The 19,344-nt window shown below is 39.6% G+C and overlaps 1 long non-coding RNA gene across 1 annotated transcript; it reads left to right on the top strand.

Annotated features, from left to right (window-relative positions):
* Positions 1–4,143: 4,143 nt before the first annotated feature.
* LOC113612584 (uncharacterized) lies at positions 4,144–17,219 on the top strand. The gene is made up of 3 exons (XR_003429884.1): positions 4,144–4,192; positions 14,909–14,998; positions 16,662–17,219. It is a non-coding gene; the product is annotated as an uncharacterized LOC113612584 (long non-coding RNA).
* The last annotated feature ends 2,125 nt before the right edge of the window (positions 17,220–19,344 follow it).

Genomic DNA, 19,344 nt, shown 5'->3' with positions numbered 1-19,344 from the left:
GGACATGCAGCTGGTACCTAAGCCAAGCTGGAGATGGGTATCCTTGGCAACAGTGGTTGTTTTGTGATGGATGAGGACAGGTCCAGTGGATGCTGGACATGATGCTACACCTTCCACTTCAGGAGGCAAGATCAAAATACAGTCATCCAGTCAGTGCTATTAATTTTTTGGTCATCAAGAGAAATGTTTATATGTGAGAAAGTTGGTTACGTTCTTTTAAACCAATTGAATCCTATTTGCATGCTGATGCTTCCCCTACTTATGAAAATAGATTCGAATTTCTTCCCTCATGTTCCGTATAACATCAAAGCAGGTAATGTAAGCTGGTAGAGTCACTGTTACTGATCAAAAAATTTCAGGAGGAGCTCTAGATTTGGGGATGTGTCTTGTTTTTCCTCTAAATTTTTCTTGCTAAATTTCTCTTTCTCTTGTTAAAAAAAAAAAAACAAAACACCCTACAGAAAATGCTCCTACCACATTCAATGCATCAATCCAAAGTTATGTAAATATTAATACATCTCTTCTCCACCCCAATTACTCCAGAGATAATGTTAACACTTCAACGTTTTCTACACTTTTTTTCTAGTTTATAGACAAAGAGTACAAACACATGTCTAGAGTTGTTCTGGCTGTGTCTTTCTATAAAAAGTGAGATTATATCATGCACATTACTCTACAAATGTCCTTTCTCGCTTAATAATACATCACTGATATATTTCCATATTAAGAGCTGTAGATATAACTTATTTTTCAGTAGACCCTAAATATGAATGCACTTCAAAATTTTCCAACTATTGTATTCTTCTATTCTATTATTGATGGACATTCAAATTATTCTCTTTTCTTTGCTGTGGAAGACAATGCTATTTCACCTTATTTAACTCAGCAAAATAGGCTTTTTTTCACTAGACTAAACTATGGTGTATTTTACACTTAAAATGGGTGAATTGTATGGTCTGTGAATTATATTTCAATAACGCTATTATAACGTGTGTGTGTGTGTGTGTGTGTGCGTTTAATCAATGAATCCATCCTCAGAGCCTGATCCTATGCTTGGCACAGAGTATCAACTAAGAAAATATTTGTTCAATTAATTTCCCTTTGTGACACAGATTTAGAACATTAACCAAAGTAATGAGAGATTCATGAGAGGTTTATTCCAAGGCATTTACAAATCTGCAAGTTCTTAATACCATTTTTATCAGTCAGGTTCTGACAGAAAATCCACTCAAACAAGGTCATTGAGGTGAGTTTAATGAATGGACTAATTATGAGGGTAAGAGCTGATTACTGGAAACCATCATGTGGAAGAGTGCAGTAGGCTAGCAGGAGTCCTCATCTTACCCCTAAGCCTGAAGGCACAGGACTGGGAGTCACACTGGAATCTAGAGAGGGAGGTCCAGCTGGGCGAGAGGGCTGCCTGCCCCCAAAACTGAAGTGACTTCACTAGAGGAGCCTAGCCCCTACCCAAGCATGATCTGTGAGGAGTAATTCTGGGAGGATAAATGCCCCACCTCATTCTTCTCCTGTTTTTGCATCTCCCATTGTTACTCCCATTGGCCAAAACTAACTGGAGAGAAAGAAGACTCAGTGATTCTGTTGATGAAGGTCAATGTTTTTGGCCCCCGGGGCAGGATGGAAAAAGAGAGTGGAGAATAGGCAGCACAGTCCTCTAGCATATAATTCACCTCTTAAGAGATCAGGACTTGTGAATAAAAAATGGAAATAGTAATTTCAGGTATAAATTTAATACACACAGACTAGAGTACTTTGCAAGGCTGTTTTCCAGCACAGGCACCCCTTTCTTAACTCTTCAATTTTACCATCAACACTTGCAATGAGAAACAATAAAAAGATGATAACTCTTCAGTATAGGGTCATGTCTGCGCTCTACAGTGATTAGTTCAGAGCAGATCTGTTTCAGGAATTTCCTTGGCATCAGCATCATTTATGTCCAGAGGGGCTAGAAAACAAGTCATTCCAGAAAATGACTTCATCCGAGCTTGGTGGAACTAGTGATGAGTGACGTATGATTCACTTATTTTGTCAGCAAAACATGTATTAAGTAACTGCTCTGTGACAGGACTTGTACCAGACACGGCGGAAAACACAAAGAGGAATTAGACAGAGGTCTCAAGGAAGAGCCATCTCCTGGAAGAGACAGGTAAGCAGGTGACTGCGGTTGTGTGAATTGAGTGTTGGAGCCATAAATGGGCATTCGAGTGTAGGGCTTGTGTTTCCGGACTGGTTCCACCACCTACTACCTCTGTGGCCTTAAGCAAGTTACTTAACTTTACATGTATGATAATAACCATGGTGGATTACACCTTCCCAAAATGGCCACAGCCATAATGCCCATCCCACATGCAATGTGACCTTGTCTCCCCCTCCTCCCATCAAAGGTGGAATTAAGTTTACTACCCCCTTGAATTTGAGGACATCCTGGGATTGCTTTAAGCAACAGAATATGGTGAGAGTAACACTGCTAGTTCTAGATATAGCCCAGGTTCATCTGGTCTGGCAGGTTCCCCGTCTTGCTTTCTGCAACTCTTGGGACACTTCTTTTGGAAACCCAGGCACCATATTGTGAGAAGCCCAAGTCTCTGGGAGAGGCCATGCATAGGTATTTTGTATGTTACACACACACCCAAAAAAAATGTTCCTAACATTTTTTTTCTCCCACTTTAGCAGAGTTTCAAGAGCCATGCTCCTAAAAACAATGGGATCCCCTTACCCAGATATGCTTCAACCACTATAATTAAAAATGATAGTTGTTTCCCAAATCCCAGAAAAGGTAAAATTAATGGATAGAATTTTCTATGTTTTAGTTTTTTCTCTCATAAAATTTTCCTAGGTGATGACTTCACTTATCTATACTGAAATCTAAAAGTCAGATTCAGACTTTGCCCAAAAGGATATAGCACCTTATTTTATTTATTTTATTTATTTATTTATTTTTGCGGTACGCGGGCCTCTCACCGTTGTGGTCTCTCCCGTTGCGGAGCACAGGCTCCGGACGCGCAGGCCCATCGGCCATGGCTCACGGGCCCAGTTGCTCCACAGTATGTGGGATCTTCCCGGACCGGGGCACGAACTCGTGTCCGCTGCATCGGCAGGTGAACTCTCAACCACTGTGCCACCAGGGAAGCCCCAGCACCTTATTTTAATTGTGATATATGAATACTTCTTGAGGTTCTAAAAAGATCATCATGACTTTGGGATAAGCTACAACCTGCCGTGAGAGACCGAGTGCCACTAGTGTGGGGACTCATTTGCTTTTCTTTTTGTAAACTCTGGGCTATTTTGCAGGACACGACATAGAAGACAGTTTCAATATGCTGGCAGGTTAATTTGCTTGAAGAAAGACTCCTGTGGAGGAACTTGGGAAAGAATCATTTGAAAACTGAAGAAGCAGACATACTATCTACAGATTTTAGATTTTTGATTACCGACGCATCTTTAATGATATGTTGGGAACATATTCTCAATATATTGACTATATTTTTGACACAAATGGCTTTGCACTCGGTAAAAGATAACGAAACATAAATTTGGGTTGCAGTCATCAACTGCAGAACATAGAAGAAATGTGAGCCTCATTTAACTTATTTATAGAATAGGGATATAATAGGTTTAGAAAGATTCCACAAGGCCACATATGCAAAGTACCTAGGGGAGTGCCTGGCAGAAGGTGGTCAGAACACATTAGCTTCTGTTCTCCTGTGTACCTGTCCCCAGCTGCTGTGAGCATTCACTGTTAGCAGCTCACAGCTGCCTGTCCCCGTCTCAGGCAAGGAAAGACACCTAGCCCAGGAAGGTACACACCATGGAGCCAATGACTGATTGACACAGGAGTACAAAAAACTGACTTTGATGTGGGATCTCTCTGATGTTCCAGAGGGACCCTGTGGGTAAAGCCAAGACTAGACTTTACCTTAATATTCTTTCTTGGTGCCTTCCTTCTTCCTTTGTTTCCTTATAGGTTCTTCCGGAAAAGTGTTCCTTCAATAAATCACCTTTGGGCTTCCCTGGTGGCGCAGTGGTTGAGAGTCCGCCTGCCGATGCAGGGGACTCGGGTTCGTGCCCCGGTCTGGGAAGATCCCACATGCCGCGGAGCGGCTGGGCCCGTGAGCCATGGCCGATGGACCTGCGCGTCCGGAGCCTGTGGTCCGCAACGGGAGAGACCACAACGGTGAGAGGCCCACGTACCGCAAAATAAATAAATAAATCACCTTTATTGACCACACCAATTCCTGTTTCTAGAGAACCAGACGTGAGATACTTAACAAAGGGCCCAAGCTCAAATAATACTCCTCAAAATCTTTCAACAATAATTCCTACAGAAACTGACTAAATGCCTTTTTCTATCTCAAGTCAGTTCAGAATGCCTCCATTCTGACATGGCCCCAGGGAACTTGCTTGATTACCAGAGATCCTTCACCCAGAGAAAGCCAGTCTCATATTTGACCTGAGCTCAGCAGGGTTGATACCCCTGTGTCTCTCTGTGGACGCCATCTTACCTCTGTCCTTCTACAGTTTGTTAGGAAAGTGGAGGTTATCTAGAGCCCGGAAAGAATGTGTGAGATTTCTTGATGTGGAATAGCCTGGTTTTGAAATTGATAGGCTTCTAGAAGCAAATCTTTTCAGACTAAAGCTGGTTGATATATCTACATAGATTTTTCTTTTTTCTTTGGCTTCTCATAGAGCAAGTTCTAGAGGCTGGTAAAGTGAAGGGGAATAAAGACCTCTGTGAAAAAACATTGGGTTTAAAAATGGTTCCATGTGGTTCAAAATATGTTTTAGACATTCGGTAGCAAAAAGTGTGGACTTAATCATAATAGTGTGATTTGGAAAATGTTTCTGTCAGCAGAAAACTCCAGGGAGGAGCTGGAGTTTGTGAGGCATAACCTTAAATGGTTACATGCAAGGATTGTTCTCTCTGGGGAGCCTCAGAGGAGAGAACAGGTTGACTAAAAGCGGACTTAAATGGCACAGGGTGTGAGGAATGTGTAAAAGATTTGGAGCAGTTGCTGTGGACATTTCGTAAGGAACTGTTTACTGATAGATACAGGGATTATCAACAAGCAGGCATCATCTAGTAGAAATCTGGTGGTAAGAATTTTAGTAAAGCCAAATTCATTCATTCTGTCATGTATGCATTCAACAATATTAAGTGTCTTCTATGTACTGGGTACACAAAGATGAGTAATAACCCTTAGGGAGGTTTCCACACTCAAAGGCCAGCTATAAGAATGGATCCAGGCTTATTTCACTTAGCATAACGTTCTCAGCCTTCATGCATGTTGTTACATATGGCAGGACTTCCTTCCTGTTTTATGGCTAATATCCCATTTATGCATACACACATTTTCTTACCCATTCATCCATCAGTGGACATTTAGGTTGTTTCCACTTATGTGAGGTGTCTAAAATAGTCAGACTCATAGAAGCAGAAAGCAGAATGATGGTTGCCAGGGGCTGGGGTTGGGAAAAATGGAGAGATGTGGTTTAATGGGTGTGAAGTTTTAGTTATGCAAGAAAAATAAGTTCTAGAGATCTGCATACCACATTGTGTTCGTAGATAACAATACTGTACTTACACTTAAAAATTTGTTAAGAGGTTTGATCTCATGTTATGTATTCTTACCACAATCGAAAAAAAAAATAATGGAACCCAGGAGCATCTTGATCTTGGATTTCACAAGAAAGCTAAATGAAAACTTGAGGGAAGAAGGATTCTAAGGTCCTCGGAAGAGCTTGGGTTAGAAAACTTGTGAAGCTAGGAGAAAGTTAAAGTATGGAGAAAATGAAAAGAAACTGAGGGTTGTAAGTCACACTGAGCACAGAGCAGGGAGAGGTGCCAATAGAGGGAGTTAGGGACAGAGGATGATTTCACAATTTGCTGCCCTGAACATGGATGATTAAAGTTTAGGAAGCTCTCGTTTGGGGAATACGTATTTTCTCAAACTTTTTCTTCCTCTACCCCATACATACAGAATTTTGTATGCGCTGATCAACTTCACCCTCCCCTGCTCAGTAGGCATTACACTCTATCCTGGTCAATCTAATTTTTTTTTTCTAAAAGCATAATTAGGAAAATAAAAAAGGGAGAGAGGACTTGAGGCATGGGAGGAAATTGGAAAGAGTCGCTCTTCATGCTCTCTACTGTTATCAAGAATCTGAGGACTAGATAAGGCAGAGAGTGAAACTCAAAAGAAAAGATCATTTCTCTAATGATTAGTGATGTTGAGCATCCTTTCATGTGTTTGTTGGCAGTCTGTAAATCTTCTTTAGAGAAATGTCTATGTAAGTCTTCTGCCCATTTTTGGATTGGGTTGTTTGTTTTTTTGATATTGAGCAGATGAGCTGCTTGTATATTTTAGAGATTAATCCTTTGTCAGTTGCTTCATTTGCAAATATTTTCTCCCATTCTGAAGGTTGTCTTTTCGTCTTGTTTGTGATTTCCTTTGTTGTGCAAAAGCTTTTAAGTTTCATTAGGTCCCATTTGTTTATTTTTGTTTTTATTTCCATTTCTGTAGGAGGTGGGTCAAAAAGGATCTTGCTGTGATTTATGTCATAGAGTTTCCTTAAAAAACTAAAAATAGAACTACCATACAACCCAGCAATCCCACTACTGGGCATATACCCTGAGAAAAACATAATTCAAAAAGAGTCATGGGGGCTTCCCTGGTGGCGCAGTGGTTGGGGGTCCGCCTGCCGATGCAGGGGACACGGGTTCGTTACCCGGTCTGGGAGGATCCCACGTGCCGCGGAGCGGCTGGGCCCGTGAGCCAGGGCCGCTGGGCCTGCGCGTCCGGAGCCTGTGCTCCGCAACGGAGGAGGCCGCAGCAGTGAGAGGCCCGCGTACCGCAAAAAAAAAAAAAAAAAAAAAAGAGTCATGTACCACAATGTTCATTGCAGCTCTATTTACAATAGCCAGGACATGGAAGCAACCTAAATGTCCATCGACATATGAATGGATAAAGAAGATGTGGCACATATATACAATGTAATATTACTCAGCCATAAAAAGAAACGAAATTGAGTTATTTGTAGTGAGGTGGATGGACCTAGAGTCTGTCATACAGAGTGAAGTAAGTCAGAAAGAGAAAAACAAATACTGTATACTAACACATATATATGGAATCTAAAAAAAAAAAAAAGGTTCTGAAGAACCTAGGGGCAGGACAGGAATAAAGACGCAGATGTAGAGAATGGACTTGAGGACATGGGGAGTGAGAAGGGTAAGCTGGGATGAAGTGAGAGTGGCATGGACATATATACTCTACCAAATGTAAAATAGATAGCTAGTGGGAAGCAGCCGCATAGCACAGGGAGATCAGCTCCAGCTCGGTGCTTTGTGTCCACCTAGAGGGGTGAGATAGGGAGGGTGGGAGGGAGATGCAAGATGGAGGAAATATGGGGATATATGTATATGCATGGCTGATTCACTTTGTTATACAGCAGAAACTAACACACCACTGTAAAGCAATTATACTCCAATAAAGATGTTTAAAAAAAAAAGGAAAATATCAGTGAAGCTAGGACAATCTACATATCAAAGAGCTGAGAGAGACACACATGAAAGAAAAAAAAATCTGGCAAAATGACAGAACGAGAGAGAGAGAAGGACGGGGACATCTCTTTTGGAACAGCTATAAGGTGGGAGAATGGAAAAGAAGAAAAAAGGGATTTAAAAAAGTTTTGCCCTGCATTATTGACTAAATGTTTCCTAAGGGATAAAAGTAATACACTGAATTATTTTAGTAATGATTGTTATAACTGAACTCTTTCTTTGATTGCCACATTTAGTTGAGACTGGGTCACATTAATCTTGAGATTTATTCAGGATACAGAAGGTCTATCATTGAATATAACTTTAAATTGGCCCATGAGGATCAAATATTACTTATAATCACCCCCCAATCTGCATATGCAAACTGAAGATCACAGCTATTAGCTGACTTGCCCATGTCACAATATTAGCAAGTGTAATACTCAAATTTGCCAGACTCTGTGGCTCTGAGTTTTCTGCTGCTCCAAAATGGAGCAGCTCCAAATGAGAACTTAGTTTAAGGAGTAATAGTCTTGTATGTGCGTAACTACAGTGCAATGGCACATAGCTCAATAAAATTAGAAAAAAAGGACAAATGTAAAACCTGTTGATCTGTAGATGGTGATATCTGGGCAGATAATGAGGTAATGAAGAAATCAGGAGCCAGAATTACACAGCATTTATTCATCTCTCATCACATTATCATCACTTACTCCAATAAAGATTTATTCCCTAATGAAAATGAGATAAAATCCTGGGGTTGATGTCCAGAAGAAAGAGAATGGTTCAGAAAGGTGGTATAAATTTACCAATAGCGGGGTTGTTAGGCAATGGTGGGAGAATAGCAGAATTGCTTTCTACTCCGTGAAATAAGATGGGTGGGGGGGAGGTAAGAGGGAGAAACTACCATTTATTGTTTTTAAGAGTGCAGAACTTGAGATAATTTCTCTGAAACTTCTAAACTTTCTGTAATGATGCTATATTATTTTCTGACTTTTAGAACTATCTTAAAATGAAAGCTATCATATGGGTTCCAGAAAGTAAGTTTTAATTCTGTTATTTACTAAGTGTATGACCCTTGGCAAGTTACCTAACAGTTGGCAGTCTGGGTTTCTTGATCTGTAAAATAAGACTTATGATAATATCATTCTATTAAGGTCATTATGAGGTATTATTTTTTTAATCTTATTTAGATAATATATGTGTAAAGAATTCTATAAACTGAAAATCATACCACGAATGCTAGTTTTACTAATAATGGAAGAAATTCAGTGTTCATATAGCATTGTAATTATTTTTGTATTTCATAATTCTCATAGCTATTCTGTCTAATGCCCAGTATCCTACCAAACTGATGTATTGTAAGTCATTTAGGATGTGGATTTAAGTGATTTGACTTAGATCACCCAGGAAGTGTTGGCACCACGATATGAACACGGTTCTCTTTGACCTCAAAGCTTATGTGATTAATACAATACTCCCTAGAAATGGAAATAACTGCTGTATTTATTCAAAACCTCATAAGGAAAATAAGGAATGAAAGATAACTCTGCAAGGATAGGGCATAAATCTAGAACTCTCAATGTTCTCAGCCAGGGAAAGAAGGAGGACTGTGTAAGTGTGTGTATGTGTGTGTGTGCATTGGGTATGGGAAAAAATTAAAAGTATAAACATAAGTTCTTCCTTGGACCAGATGACCAAGGAAAAAGGGACAAGGTGCAGTCTGCATTTTAGAATCAAGTCTTCAGGCATCTTTAGCTCAAGATTTAGGGAGCATCCCCTTTGACAAATAAGAAGGGATGCTGGCTTGTTCATGCCAGGGCTGGTCCAGAGAGCCACATGCTCACCTGGACTGTGCGGTTGGTGATGTGGAACGCTTTTTTTTTTTTTTTTTTTCTGGTACGCGGGCCTCTCACTGTTGTGGCCTCTCCCGTTGCGGAGCACAGGCTCTGGAAGCGCAGGTTCAGCGGCCATGGCTCACGGGCCCAGCCGCTCCGCGGCATCCGTGGGATCTTCCCGGACCGGGGCACGAGCCCGTGTCCCCTGCATCGGCAGGCGGACTCTCAACCACTGAGCTGCCAGGGAAGCCCTGTGGAACCCTTTTGAAATAACGTTTGTTCCCCTTCAACTGCTATTCTATTATTCTTCGGAGTTCTTTTCTCTCCCAGAAAGCCACAGCCTTGAGTATTGCTTCAATAATACAGACCAACTTGGCAATGGAAGAAGACAGACAGCTGTTACAGATTCAGTATGAAACAGTTACAAAAAAGACTTCAAATCTTTGAGGAAACTGATCTTGCATTTTGGTCTGTTCTCCAAAGAGAAAGAAAAATGTCGTCTCCTTGGAATGGGGGACGTGAGATGTATTGTCCTTCTCCGGATTGTGTTTAGAAACTGTGGGCCAACCTTTCATTCACCAAATACCCAATGTTACCAGAGCAGGATGCCCAGAGCCACAGTGGCAGGAATGCGTTAGCTTACCAACTTTCTACTTTACGGTCCTCCAAAACGTCCCAGCTCCACCCTCTTTCCCACTTGGCCGGCCTGTACAGAGGCCCAGGCCCCACCATCTTGGTCACCTCATGGAGTTGTGGTTGAAGGGATCAACAACGTCTGTTAGTACCCACTGAATGCAGAGTGCTCTGTTGGGCCTACCAAGTGGGAGCAAACAAAGTGAAATTATGAAGGTGCGCTAAGGATAGAAAACTAGACAAAATACCGTCCCTCTTCTTAGGGAGCACGCAGTCTGTTTGGGAGGGAAGCTACAAAGTCAAATGCCCACACGGGGACCAGGCAGGTGAGGTCAGTGAGGGAAGAAGTCCACATGGGGACTGTGGTATATTTTGCAGAGCAATTCCTCTTTTAAAGGGCCATCCACAAGTCAATTCCAGAAAGTTCTTGCTCTGCAGGAGGATGAAACAGTATGGCCTGATGTTTCAAGAGATACCAGAAATCCAGAATTCCTATCTCCAGTTTTTTTTTTTTTTTGTCAACTAAAGTGTTATTTTAAAGCATTGTTTGGGTAAAAATAAAAGACACATAGAGGTTGGATACAGCTTGTGGGAAGTTACTGTGTGACTTCCAAGGAGAGACAGATAAGAGAAAGAGTGACCGTAAAGCAATTTGGTGGGTGTTAAGACAGGGGAGGTCTGCAGGCTTTGCAAGCAGAGGCAAGGCACTAGTCTAGATAAGGGAAGTCAGAATAGGCTTTCTGGAGGGGGTGACGTGTGTGAATTGTGTCTGCTCAGTACTGGCTGTTCGAGGGATGTGTAGAAGAGGGTGAGTGCTTGGCTAAGGAGTCTACATGTCCAGAGGCAGGGATGTGCATGAAGCAGAATTTGCTGGGGTAACTGGAAGTTATTGAGAGGGACTGAAGCACTGCACACATCTAAGAAGTGCTGAGGAATGAAGCAAGTTGGTGCCAGATCACAAAGAGCCTTGAACGTCCTGCTAAGGATTTTGCTTTTCGTTCTGCAGCATTAGGTTGCTTTTGAGTAAATTTAAGCAGAGGATTAACATCATCCGACTTGAGGTGTAGAAAGACTCTGCTGATGGAAAAAGGACAAAAGCAGGGTAAGTCTGGTGTTTCTGTAGAGGCTCTTTCAGCGTTTGAGTGAGAAGTAATGAGTGTTTGAATCATACCAGTGGCAACAGAAATATACGAGAGATTCGAGCAATATTTAGGAGGTATAGGAGTTAGTTTCAATGGGACTTGATGAGGAAAGTAAGAGAGAGTAATGAGTCCAGAAAGTCTCCCAACCTTCTGGCTTGGGGGACTGAGTTGATGGTGCCCAAAAGAAGGGGAGGGGTGCAGGAGGAGGAGTAGGTTTTGACTTGGAAGCTAAGCAGTTTAGTTTTGGACCGGAGCTCCTGGCAGGTGTGTAGCTTTGGGTTTCTCGGCTCCATTTATTAATAAAGGCAGGGGAGTGAGTGCGTGTGATCACCCCGAAGATGGAGGGTTGGACCCTAGTGAACACCTCAGCTGGGGATGGTGGGTCAAAGTGGAGACATCTAAAAGAAGCAGCCATAGAGGTAGTAGGAAAACCAGGGGAGTGATACTCTGCTAACGGACTACAGAGACTCAGGGAGGAAGTGGGGTACACAGCCAAATGCTGTTGAAAAGGCTGATACACAGAGGTTGATAAATATTTGTCTATCGAATTTAGCATTAGGATGGTCATAGCTGATCTTGGCAATGGCAGTGTTAGGGATGGTGGGGGAAGAACCTGGCTGAAAATTGAAGAAGGCAATGGAGGTGAAATCGTGGAAACAGTGAGTATTGAATACCCTTTGTAAACTAGTTTGGTTATAAAGGGGATGAGAAGTAAATGGTGATAATGAAAGGACTGTATATGGTAAAGGGAGTAGTAATTTTTAAACATGAAAAAGGCTTAGAAATACTTGTGTGTCGACACAAAAGAGCTGATACAAATGGGGAGCGCAGCTGCTGAAGAGTGATGGATGATTGGTACGGAGAGCAGCGCAAGATGGGTGACCAGATGGTCGTGTGCCACGTTTCACCCTCAGTCTATTGTCCCTCTTGTGTTTTGGTCACCTTGCTTTGTGCTTTTCTCTCAGCCTCTGGTTCTTGTCCTCTTTGGTTCTCATGACATGTTTGCTGGTATCTTCAGGCAATTTCTCTGGTTGTGGTGGTGTCTGGGAGTGGCTTACAAGGACCAGGAAGGCAGACACCACTCTTACATTTCTGTACACGGGACTGCGACTTATAAAACAAGAACAAACAGGATCTACAGAAAGTTAATTTTTATACCTTTTAATAAAAGAATACTAAGAACGTTCTAATTTTTGCAGAGACAAAGTCAATAAATGCAGTTAGAGATGTGGTCCTTGGCTCCTGATAACCTGGCAAGTGTAGCGGTACATGTGCCCCTTGGCTGCCATTATTACTTTAATTAAATTGCAAAATGAACTGTAAATTTTGTGCCCCATTTTTCTAAGTGGCCAGGATTCTCTAAAGGAAGAAAGCAGAGAAGCTCATGATCTGGTGAAGGATTGAGAGCTGATTCATCAACCTCCATCTTGATATTTTATAGCTGGCATTCACGTAGCTCAGGAGCTCTGTTTTGGTTGATTTTTATGCTAAAAAGTTTCAACTGCTACAAGTGCCAAAACTCTCAGGGCTTCTCAGAAAAAATGGCTGATTCCAAGTCTGGGGCAGGGAAAATGCAACAGGAGCCCAGAACATCTTCTCCAGGAAATAAGGGAATGCTCAAAGAAGGATGGAGACTTGTCAAAGGGAATGAGCAGCCAGTTTGAATTGCCTCTTTTTGGGAAAATGGGAATGATAGTAATAGGTGGAAATGTATACATTTGTATAAATAAGTGGTAATGTATACATTTGTGTAAAATAAAAAACTAGATTTCATATAGACATAAATAAATATATGAATAGATTGAAAGTTTGGTGAGGAATGGGATTATTTACATCGTTTCAAACCACTTTGCCCTCAAATATTTATTAATTTCAATAAATAAATGGGAAAAGAGTTACTTAGCAGTAGAGAAAACTAGAAGACACCATCTAAAATAAGTGACAAAGTGACTATGATCAGCAATATTACTGGGACAGTCGATGAAAGTTAAATGAAGCCTGAAGATTGATGGAAGGTATGGCTTGGTGCTAACTTCCAGATTTTGATGGTTGCTTTGTGGCTTTGTAGGAGATGTCTTTGTTTGTAGGACATGACACTTGGGAGGTTGGAGCATCATGCTTGCAATTGAATCTTAAATGGTTCATCAAAGAGTTCTTTGCACTGTATTTTTCTGTAAATTTGTGATTATTCCAAAATAAAGACTATATATATATATATATATATATATATATATATATATATATAATTTTTTAGGGCAGTTTACAGTTCACAGAAAGATTGAGGAGATGGTACAGAGAGTTCCCATTTACTTCCTGTGCCCACATATGCACGGTTTTCCCCATTATCAATATCCCCCACCATAGTGGTACATTTGTTATAATAGATGAACCTACATTGACAGACACATCATTATCACCCAAGGTTCATAGTTTACATTATGGTTCACTCTTGGTGCTGTACATTCCATGGGTTTGGACAAATGTATAATGACATGTATTCATCATTATGATATCATATAGAGTATTTTCACTACCTTAAAATTTCTCTGTCCTCTGCCTATTCATCCCTTTCCGCATTCCAACCCTTGACAACTACTAATCTTTTTACTGCCTCCGTAGTTTTGCCTTTTCCAGAATGTCCTATAGTTATAATCATATAGTATGTACCCTTTTCAGATTGCCTTCTTTCACTCAGTAATATATATTTAAGTTACCTCTATGTCTTTTTATGGCTTGATAGCCCATTTCTTTTTAGCGGCATAATATTTCATCATCTGGATGTACCACACTTTATCCATTCACCTACAGAAGGACATCTTGGTTGCTTCCAAGTCTTGGCAATTATAAATAAAACTGCTATAAACATCCATGTGCAGGTTTTTGTGTGGACATAGGTTTTCGACTTCTTTGGGTAAATAGCAAGGAGCACGATTGCTGGATTGTATGACAAGAGTATGTTTACTTTTGTAAGAAATCACCAAACTGTCTTCCATAGTGATTGTACCATGTTGCATTCCTACCAACAATGAATGGGAATTCCTGTTCTCCATGTGCTTGTCAGCATTTGGTGTTGTCTGTGTTCTGGATTTTGGCCACTCTAATGGCTGTGTAGTGATATCTCATTGTTGCTAAAATAATAGATTTTTAAAAAGAACATTCCTCTCTGTCGCCAACAGAGATTCTTCAGGAAGTCTACAAGAGCTTCTAAGAATTGTCTACTTTAATAAGTTCCTGGAAAAGTTTAATGCAAACAAGAGTGCAGTACTTTGAAAAATGGTGGAATAAATAATGCAAACAAAAAGGAAGCCATCAGTCAGAGATAGATGTGCAGATCAAACCCGTTTCAACACAGAATGAATTAGGAGGCATGAAAATCCTAGCCTTTTCTTAGATTCATCATATGAATTAAGAGGTGAAAATCCTAGCCTTTTGCTTAGATTCGTCATATTCAATGGACTTCCAGGCAGGGAATGTGGGTTCACCTTATGACATGAATATGCTCATTTTTTTCTAGATGAGGAAACTTAACCCCAGATGGCTTAAATAAGCTTCCCAAGAATGCATTTTCCAGATTTCTGGCCCCTCTGACACCTAAATCCAGGCTCCTTTCTCCATGTCAGATTCATCTCTTCCCCATACCCCTACTCCTATAATGACCCGAGAAAAAGGTCTCAAAGTCAGTTTTTTTCATGTCTTTTTTCCATTTTTTTCCCCTGTCAATGGCTTACTGGACTCAGCAGCTCCCCAGGGCACACTTGTTTGGAGCTAGAGGTGTGGGTGATGGCAACACCAGGGTGTGCTTGGATTAACTCTTTGGATGTACTGCCCAGGTCAGTTTAACAGGCTCTTTGGATAACACAGCGGTATTTGGCCTCAGGTGCTTCCAAGCAAAGGAAGGAAATGGCATGAACTTCAAAGTGAGCTCTTGCACAGTGCGTGTGCCACGTGTACTGATCGTTTATTAGTACTTTAATAGTTGTCAATTAATCTCAGACATACATGGAGGCCAAGACTAGTTGGAGATGTGGGGACAGCCTGCTTTCACCCTTGTTTCCTGGAAAGTTAGAACATTTCCCAGTCTTAGTGCTCAGAAGTTTAGGGTCAACCTGGAGTATATGCTTATTTTCAAAGCTTTAAACAGACCTGAGCTTGTTCTTGGGTCTTTTCCTTGATCAAATTAGTGTTATTTTATTTATGTCTCATATATTTTATAAAACATTTGTGTATTTTATAAATGTTTATAAAACATTTATATATTTTATAAATGTTTTCAATTCATTTTTCTACTCTATAATCTTTTGTAAAAAGCAACTTAACTGGGGTATAATTTACATACAATAAATGCATCTTTAAAATGCAGTTTGATGAGATTTTAGAAATGTAAACATCCAGGTAGCCATAACGTCAGTTAAGATACGGGATATTTCTACCAGCCCAGAAAGTTCTCTTATATTCTTTTGCAGTCATTTCCTCCCTATCCGGGGGCACTCACTGATAAAATTTCTATTACCATTACTTTTGCCTGTTTTCAAGAGTTGATGTAAATAGAATCATACGTTATATACTCTTAGGTCTAGTTTCTTTTGCTTAGCATAATTTTTCTGAGATCCATCCATAGTTTTGCATCTGTCAGTAGTTCATTATTATTCTTTTCCTGTCTTTAATATAACAATTTTTTAAGTTGAAGTATAGTTGATTTACAATGTTGTGTTAGCTTCTGCTCTATAGCAAAGTGTTTCAGTTAACATATATATATATACATTCTTTTTTAATATTCTTTTCCATTATGGTTTATCACAGGATATTGAATATAGTTCCTTGTGCTATACAGTAGGACCTTGTTGTATATCCATTCTATATATGAGTTTGCATCTGTTAACCCCAAACTCCCACTCGATCCCTCCCCCATCTCTCCTCCTCCTTAGCAACCACAAGTTTATTCTCTATGTCTGTGAGTCTAATATAACTTAAAGTTTACATAATTTATTAAAATTTTTTAAATTTTGAAATAATTCAGACTTACTGAAAATTGGCCAAAACATTACATCCAGCTTCTCCTTATGTTAACATCTAGGAAATATATGTATTTCTACTAATCCATGTATACACATATCACTATATTTATTACTGTATCTATCAATCTGTATTTACATAAATATAGGTAGAAATGCAGAGTCTAATATACACACAGATTAGAAGAAGCATGAGGTCATGTTGGTGTCTCTGACTCCAATCCAGCAGTCTCACAGGGTTCATTCTAACATCTCCCCTTTGTTAATTTGCAACTTCTTTCTCTGACAGTGAGAAACCTGGTTCTCATAATCTACAGTTTATTTACTAAATTGTTCAATCCTAGTCTATGTGTAAAGTCATTTCAGAATAGTTATCCATACCCCTGTAAGAAACAAAATTTTCAATTAGAGTACAGAGTTTGCATACAGTTTTTATCTTTAACCGTACTGTATATAGTCAAAACATTTTCTTTTTCTACAGGTGTGTCAAGAAGTGATTCCTCCCAGCCCCAAACACTTTTTTACAAAGATATTTAGGCCAGCTTATTTCTTCCCCATCCCCTCCAGTTGGGTTGTGTCATTAATTTGTAATAAATTTAGATTCATTTGTTATAGTCTACATTTAATCTTTCTCCCTGCTGTCCTGGTTGAGTGTTTACATTTTGCGAATGGTAAAATTCACTCTTTGTTGGTCTAGTCCTATGAGTTTTAAAAAGTGCAGAGAGTTGTGTGTCCACCACCACAGTAACATCATCCTAGGAGTTACATCACCCTAGTAATTCATTATTTTTTAGTAGTATTCCATTGAAAAAATAAATCATAATTTATTTATTCATTTACTTGTTGCTAGATATTAGGATTCTTTCCAGGCTTGGCTCTTATAGATATGGCTGCAGTGAAATTCTTATGCAAGCCTTTTTGTGGACACAGGTTTTTAGTTATCTTGGTTAGATACCTAGAAGTGGAGTTGCCATATCATAAGGAAAGAGTATGTTTATTTTTTTAAAAAACCTACTAGGGCTTCCCTGGTGGCGCAGTGGTTGAGAGTCCGCCTGCCGATGCAGGGGACTCGGGTTCGTGCCCCGGTCCGGGAAGATCCCACATGCCGCGGAGCGGCTGGGCCCGTGAGCCATGGCCGCTGAGCCTGTGCGTCCGGAGCCTGTACTCCGCAACGGGAAAGGCCGCAACAGTGAGAGGCCCGCGTACTGCAAAAAACAAACAAACAAACAAAAAAACCCTACTGAAATCTTTTCCAAAGTGGTTGTACAATTTCATGCTAACTAGGGATGATGAATGAGCATTCCAGTTCCTCCACATTATCATCATTTTGTGCTATAAGTTTTTAATTTTAGCCATTCTAAAATTAAAAGACTATCTCATGTGGTTTTAAGTTGCATTTCCTGCTGGTTAGTGATGTTGAACATGCTTTCATGGCTATTAGCCCATACCCTTAACCACACCTGCAGAGTCACTTGTCATATTCATATATTGTTGTGGAGTTAGGGCATGGATGTGTTTGAGAGCCCATTATTCTGCTTATCATATATGGTGTGGATGTACCAGAGCGTGTTAACCATGCACTTGTTAAAGGACATCTTGGTTGTTTCCAGTTTCTCTTATGTATAAAGCATCTGTAAACATTTGTGTGCAGGTTTCTAGACGAGCATGTTTTCATTACTCTGGGATAAATGAATAGGAGTGCAATTACTGAGTTGTATGGTTGTTACCTATTTAGTTGTTAAGAAAAATTTCCACCTGATTTTACAGAGTTACCGTACCATATCACATTTCTACCAGCAACGTACAAGTGATCATTTCTCCACATCTTTTCGGCATTTGGTGTTGTCACTACTTTTTATGAGTGATTCTGATAGGTGTGTAGCAATATCCCATTATGGTTTTAATTTAAATTTCCCTTAGGGTTAATGTTGGTGACTATCTTTTCATGTGCTTAATTTTCCAACTGTGTGCTCTCTTTGGTGAAAAATCTCTTCATATCTCTTGCCTAATTTCTGATTGAATTGTTGGCTTTTTAATGTTGAGTTTTTAGAATTCTTTATATATTCCAGATAATAGTTCTTTGTCAGATTTGTGGTTTGTTAATATTTTACCCACTCTATAGCTTGTCTTTTTATCCTCTTGTCAGGATCTTTTGCAGAGCAAATTGTCTGTAATTTTGAAAAGTTTCAATTTATTGGTTTTTCCTTTTGTGGGTCATACTTTTAGTGTCACGTTTAAGAACTCTTTGTCTAGCCTTAGATCTTGAACATGTTCTCCTATATTTTTTGAAAAATTTTGTAGTTTTATATTTACATCTTAGTTTGTGGTCTGTTTTGAGTTAATTTTTTTGTAAGGTGTGAGATTTGGGTTGGGGTTTATTTTTTGTCCACTGATGTCCACTTGGTTCAGTGCCATTGTTAAAAAGGCTATCTTTCCCCCATTAAATTGCTTTTGTACCTTTGTGAAAAATCACTTTTATATGTCTATTCCTCTGCCAGTACTACACAGTCTTGATAATGTTCTGGTTTTTCAAAAACTGTTTTAGCTACTCTATTTCCTTTGCCTCCCTATATAACTTTTAGAGTACTGTTGACTATATCTACAAAAAAATCTTGCTAGGATTTTGATAGCAAATACATTAAGCCTTTGTATCAGTTTGGGGAGAACTGACACCTTCACTATGCTGAGTCTTTCAATCCATGAACATGATATGTCCCTTCATTTATTTTATAACATAGATTCTATACATGTTTTGTTAGATTCACACCTTAGTATTTATTTTTTTCTCCTAGAGATGGTAAATAGCATTGCATTTTTAGTTTTGGTTTCCATGTATTCATTGCTAGCATATAGAAATGAAATTGATTTTTGCATGTTTATGTTATATCCTAGAACTTTACTGAAATTAATTCTAGGAGATTTTTGGAGATTCCTTGAAATTGGTGTTAATTTTTCTTTGAATGTTTTATAGAATTTCCCAGTGAAGTCATCTGGGCCTGAGCTTTTCTTTGAATGTAGATTTTTTTCCTTTAATTAATAATTTAATATCTTTATTTGTTGTAAGTCTGTTAATGGTTTCTATTTATTCTTGAGTCAGTTTCAGTTGTTTGTATTCCCTTATATCTATTCTGTATTTCATTATTTATACTCTACTCTTCATTGGT

Source organism: Aethalodelphis obliquidens, unplaced genomic scaffold, assembly GCF_003676395.1.
Source record: "Aethalodelphis obliquidens isolate GAN/ISIS:26980383/991018 unplaced genomic scaffold, ASM367639v1 scaffold79, whole genome shotgun sequence".
In the NCBI taxonomy this organism is placed as follows: Eukaryota; Metazoa; Chordata; class Mammalia; order Artiodactyla; family Delphinidae; genus Aethalodelphis; species Aethalodelphis obliquidens.
This window is presented reverse-complemented; position numbering and strand designations above follow the sequence as displayed.